Source organism: Chiloscyllium plagiosum, chromosome 25 (genome assembly GCF_004010195.1).
Source record: "Chiloscyllium plagiosum isolate BGI_BamShark_2017 chromosome 25, ASM401019v2, whole genome shotgun sequence".
Taxonomy (NCBI): Eukaryota; Metazoa; Chordata; class Chondrichthyes; order Orectolobiformes; family Hemiscylliidae; genus Chiloscyllium; species Chiloscyllium plagiosum.
Genome location: NC_057734.1, coordinates 16744553 through 16750890, shown reverse-complemented (window position 1 = coordinate 16750890; position 6338 = coordinate 16744553).

Sequence of the window (6338 nt, the reverse complement as noted above, 5' to 3'; positions counted from 1 at the left end):
AAAGGATACACTGGATCTAAAAGTTAAAATTCTAAATTGGAGGAAGGCCAATTTTGATGGTATTAGGCAACAACTTTCAAAAGTTGATTCGGGGTGAATGTTCCGAAAGGGATGGCTGGAAAATGGGAAGTCTTCAGAGAGTCCAGAGATTATATGTTCCTGTTAGGGCAAGGCTGGTAGTTGTAGGAAATACTGGATGACTAGTGTAACTGAGGTTTTGGTCAAGAAAAAGAAGAAAGCATATGTCAGGTATAGGCATCAGGGATCAAGTGAATCTTTAGAAGAGTATAAAGGCAGTATACTTAAGAGGAAAATCAGGAGGGCAAAAAGGGGATATGAGATGGCTTTGGCAAATATGGTTAAGGAGAATCCAAAGGGATTGTATAAATATATTAAGGACAAAAAAGTAACTTAGGAGAGAATGGGGCCACTTAAAGGTCACCAAGGCTGCCTATGTGTGGAACCACAGGGAAGTGATTGCTGGGCCACTTGCTGAGTTATTTGTATCATCAATAGCCACAGATAAGATGCCAGAAGACTGAAGGTTGGCTAATGGTTTGAACATTTTTGGAATATTGCATGCAATTCTGGTCTCCCTGCTATCGGAAGGATATTGTGAAACTTGAAAGGGTTCAGAAAAGATTTACAAGGATGTTGCCAGGATTGTGCTATAGGGAGAGGCTGAATAGGCTGGGACTGTTTTCTCTGGAGCGTCGTAGGCTGAGGGGTGACCTTGTAGAGGTTTATAAACTCACAAGTGGCATGGATAGGGTAAATAGACAAGGTCTTTTCCCTGGGATGGGGGAGTCCAATACTAGACAGCATAGGTTTAAAGTGAGAGGGGAAAGATTTAAAAAGAATCTAAAAGGCAACTTTTTCACACAGAGGATGATGCATGGAGGGAATGAGCTGCCAGAGGAAGTGGTGGAAGCTGGTACAATGCAACATTTGAGAGGCATCTGGATGGATATATGAGTAGGAAGTGTTTAGAGGGATATGGGCCAAGCACTGTCAAATGGGACTAGACTTATTAAGAATATCTGGTCGGCCTGGATGATTTGGACTGAAGGGTCTGTTTCCGTGCTGTACAGCTTTGTGAATTTTCTTACTCCCAGATCAATACCAAGGCCCTGGGCACATTTTGCATGAGCATACTTTATAAATACTTCTTGTAGTATTGTATTCAGTATTTGCCAAAAGTTCAATTTCACCAGGCCTAAATGCAGAATGTTTTATCTAAAACCTCTGCTTTATGCACAACATGAACATGATTACCCTAATGGCCTGCCACTGTTACTGCTCCCACACTCATTCTATTTTATTACTGTTTGATCTTAGGCCTACATCACATTCCAATGACATTCAACCTAAATTTGATCTGCTTTTCAGAGTATGCTCTAATGACAGGAAACCTTGTCTGTCATTGTGGGGGATTGACTATGGGGTGTTTAAGGGGTCTTCCACTACCAGCACATTCATCCAGTTATCTTACCTCCCTCCTTAACACTCCTTTTTCTATGTTCTCAAAAGTGCCAGCTGTCACAACAATTCCAGGAGGAAGAAAGAGAGCAATGCCATAGCACTGTGAAAAGGTCCAGTCAACTGATATGACACTGTCAGCCACCAGCTCACATAGTGGCAATGTGTGAACCTCAAGACTAGTATAGTCTTTGAACTTCCACATGATAAGTCATCGGCATTAGTGGGCTGTAACCAGGCCAGAGGGAAACGGTCATTTAAGGCTAATCAGTTCTTGACCACATTAGAGCCTTGGTTCAAAATGGAGAAAAGAGGAGAATTCCAGAGGTCAGGTGAAAGTGACTATCCTTCACATCAAGGCTGCATTTGACTGCATCAAGGAATCCTAACAAAACTCAAATCAATAGGCAGTATGGGAAAGCTCTCCACTGGTTAGAGTCAATCCTGGCACAAGAGAAGATGGTCATGGTTGTTGAAGGTCAGTCATCTCAGCTCCAGGGCATCAGGGTAGTGTCGTAGCCCAACCATCTTCAGCTGCTTCATCAGAAGCAAGAACTTTTGATGTTTTCGCAACTCATTAGATACTGAAGCAGTTCCCTGTCCTAATGCATCATGAACTGGACAATTTCAGATTGGGCTGTCAGGTGGCAAATAACATTTGCACAAATATCACCACCTCTAACAAGAGAATTGACTGTCAATCCCTGATACTCTCAGGTATTACCAACACTGAATCACCCACTCAACATCCTGGAGGGTTACCATTGATCAGAAACTGTATTGGTCACAGCACATAAATACTAGCAACTCACCTCCTGACTCCCCAAAGCCTATCTACAAGGATTAAGGCAAAGTATAATGGAATACTATACACTTCTCTGGATGAGTGCAGCTCCAAAGATACTCAAGAAGCTTAGCACCATTCGGGACAAAGCAATCCCCTTGATTAGCACCACATCCAGTCCCTCCAACACCTCAGTAGCAGCAGTGTGTTCCATTCACAAGATGCACTGCCAAAACTTACCAAGGCTCCTTGACAAACCCTCAAGCACTACCATCTAGAAGGACAAGGACAGCAGATACATGGGAATACCTGCAAGATCTCCTCCAAGCCAGTCAACATTCTGACTTGGAAATATATTACCGTTCCTTCACTATAATTGGGTCAAAATCCTGGAATTCCCACCCTATCATAATTGGGGTTCTACCTACACCAAATGGACTGCAGTCGTTCAAGTAAACCAATTGGAGTCATACCTAGCACAAAAGAAGATATATTAGTGGTTGTTGGAAGTCAATCATCAACAGTAATTGCTCAGGGTAGTGTTAAAAACCTTCAGCTGTTTTATTAATGGTCTTCACACAAGCATAAGTTCAGAATGGGAATGTTTACTGCTAGCACAGTTAATGCTCTGAGACTCCTCAGTCATTGGAGTTGTCATTGCCCAATGCAGTAAGACCTGGACAACATTCAATTTAGCTTGATAGGCTTACACAGAAATTGCAGGTAATGACCATATGCACCAAGAAAGAATGTAACCATCTCCTTTCGACATTCAATGATATTACCATTAATGTTGAATTCTGTTCCATCAATATCTTGGGATACTGTTACCCATATGCTTCACTGGACCAGTCAAATAAATACTGTGGCCGCAAAAACAGGTCTGCAGCCTAAATTGCTGCAACTCTTACAGGGACATGGACAGAAAGATTAGGCTCTAGTGTTGGACTTGGCTCTAGCACAGCCCTAACCTGAACAAAGCAGAACTCCGAGAGCCCCAGGTCCTGGTAATTTGGTCCTAATGTGTTCCATAGTTCCAGAACCCAATAACAAGGAGTCAGTCAAAATGCTCTTGAAGCCTGCAGCTTGTCAGTAGTGTTCCTGTAAAGCCATCTGGAATGTCCCCCAATGAAAGTCACCAACCTTCCACCAGCTGTGCTGCAACCATTGGGTTAGCATTACATACGGGCACTAAGAAAAAATCTTCCATTCCCAAGATAGGGTCCAAAAGAATGTACAATAGTTTTATAGCTGATTTTGACTTGTGTCATTGGATATGTTGTTTGGTAATGATGTTATGCTGAATTTCTGCAGTGCATCTTGTAGATGGTGCACACTGCTGCTACTGCATGTTAGTGTTGAAGGGAATGATACAGTTTTTGACTATATCTTTTATCGCAGGATTCTGGCTATGAGGACTTAATGATGGAATGACACAGGTGATTGGGACGGTGGTGTATGGTCGAGCAGTGATGATGAAGAGATGTTATCCTCAGAGACTTTGCATCTGAGTAGGCACTTATTGGCAGTCTGTTCAGCTGAAAAGTATCTTGGAAGCCTCTTCCTGCCTCCTCCTCCCTCCAGGCAGAGCTTCTCTGCAGATTGTTGCTGCATCTCCTTGTGTTGCAGGCTCAGAGACACTGCAACTGAAGTGCTCCCTACCCTTTGTAGGCAGACTTTGCAATAACATCTGTATCAAACTATACATTTGATGACACAAGTCAAAATGAATTATTCACTTTGACAGGACTTATAGAGCGGTAGTCACTCCCCAGATAAAAGAAAAAGACAGATGGGCGACAGGGGACAGAAAGGGAACCAGCAGGCAGTGCAGGGATCCCCTGTGGCCATTCCCCTCAACAACAAGTATACCGTTTTGGATACTATTGGGGGGGATGACTTACCAGGGGAAAGCAGTGGGGCACCTGCTGCTCAGAAGGGAAGGGGGAAGAGGAGCAGGACAGTAGTCACTGGGGACTCGATAGTTAGGGGGACAGGTAGAAGGTTCTGTAGGGATGAGAGAGACTCACGGTTGGTGTGTTGCTTCCCGGGTGCCAGGGTCTGTGATGTCTCTGATCGTATTTTTGGGATCTTTCAGGTGGAGGGAGAGCAGCCCCAAGTCGTGGTCCACATTGGCACCAACGACATAGGTAGGAAGAGAGATGGGGACTTGAGGCAGAAATTCAGGGAACTAGGATGGAAGCTTAGAGCTCGGACAAACAGAGTTGTTTTCTCTGGTTTGCTGCCCATGCCACGTGCTAGTGAGGTGAGGAATAGGGAGAGAAAGGAGTTGAACACCTGGCTACAGGGATGGTGCAGGAGGGAGGGTGTCAGGTTTTTGAATAATTGGAGCTCTTTCTGGGGGAGGTGGGACCTCTACAAGCAGGATGGTCTTCATCTAAACCAAAGGGGTACCAATATCCTGGGTGGGAAATTCGCTAAAGCTATTACCGTGGATTTAAACTAATACAGCAGGGGGATGGGAACCAAAATTGTAGGACAGGTACAGAAGAGGATGAGAGTAGGGAGTTCCCAAATCAAGTATCTGACACTGGCAAGTGAGAATCTGGTTTGAAGTGTGTGTACTTCAACGCGAGGAGCATCCGAAATAAAGTGGGTGAACTGGCAGTGTGGTTGGTACCTGGGACTTCGATGCTGTGGCCATTACGGAGACATGGATAGAGCAGGGATAGGAATGGCAGTTGCAGGTTCTGGGATTCAGATATTTCAGTAAGAACAGAGAAGATGGTAAAAGAGGGGGAGGTGTGGCAGTGTTGATCAGGGACAATATTACAGTTGTAGAAAGGATGTTTGGGGACTCGTTAACTGAGGTAGTATGGGCTGAGGTTAGAATCAGGAAAGAAGAAGTCACCATGCTGGGAGTTTTCTATAGGCCTCCGAATAGTCCCAGAGATGTGGAAGAAAGGATAGCAGAGATGATTCTTGATAGGAGTGAGAGAAGCAGAGTAGTTGTCATGGGGGACTTCAACTATCCAAATATTGACTGGGATCACTATAGTACGAGTACTATAGATGGGTCAGTTTTTGTCCAGTGTGTGCAGGAGGGCTTCCTGACACAGTATGTAGACAGGCCAACAAGGTGCAAAGCCACTTTAGATTTAGTACTGGGTAACGAGCACTTTGGAGACAGTGGTCACAATTCTGTCAGGTTCACTTTAGTGTTGGAAAGGGATAGGTGTACTCCACTGAGCAAGAGTTACAGCTGGGGGAAGGGAAATTAGGAAAGATTTAGGAAGCGTAGAATGGGGAAGGAAACTGTAGGGGATGAGCACATTAAAAATGTGGAGCTTATTCAAGGAAAAGCTCCTGTGTGTCCTAGATAAGCATATACCTGTCAGGCAGGGAGGAAGATATAGAACGCGTGAGCCATGGTTTACTCAGGAAGTGGAATCCCTAGTCAAGAAGAAGAAGAAGGCTTATGTTAGGACAAAATGTGAAAACTCAGTTAGGGCACTTGAGGGTTACAAGGAAGTCAGGAAAGACCTAAAAAGAGAGCTCAGAAGAGCGAGGAGGGGACATGAGAAGTTGTTGGTGGATAGGATCAGGGTTAACCCTAAGGCTTTCCAGAGGTATGTCAGGAATAAAAGAATGACGAGAGTTAAATTAGGGCCAATCAAGGATAATAGTGGGAAGTTGTGTGTGGAGTCAGAGGAGGTAGAGGAAGCACTAAATAAATATTTTTCAACAGTGTTCACTATAGAAAATGAAAATGTTGGCGAGGAAGATACAGAGACACTTGCATCTAGACTAGAAGAGATTGAGGTTCACAAGGAAGAGGTATTAGAAATACTGCAGAGTGTGAAAATAGACAAGTCCCCTGGGCCAGATGGGATCTATCCTAGGATCCTCTGGGAAACAAGGGAAGAGATTGGCGAGCCTTTGGCATTGATCTTCAAATCATCATTGTCTACAGGAATAGTGCCTGAGGACTGGAGGATAGCAAATGTGGTTCCCTTTTTCAAAAAGGGCAGTAGATACAACCCTGGTAATTACAGACCAGTGAGTCTCACTTCAGTTGTTGGTAAAGTGTTGGAAAAGGTTATAAGAGATAGGA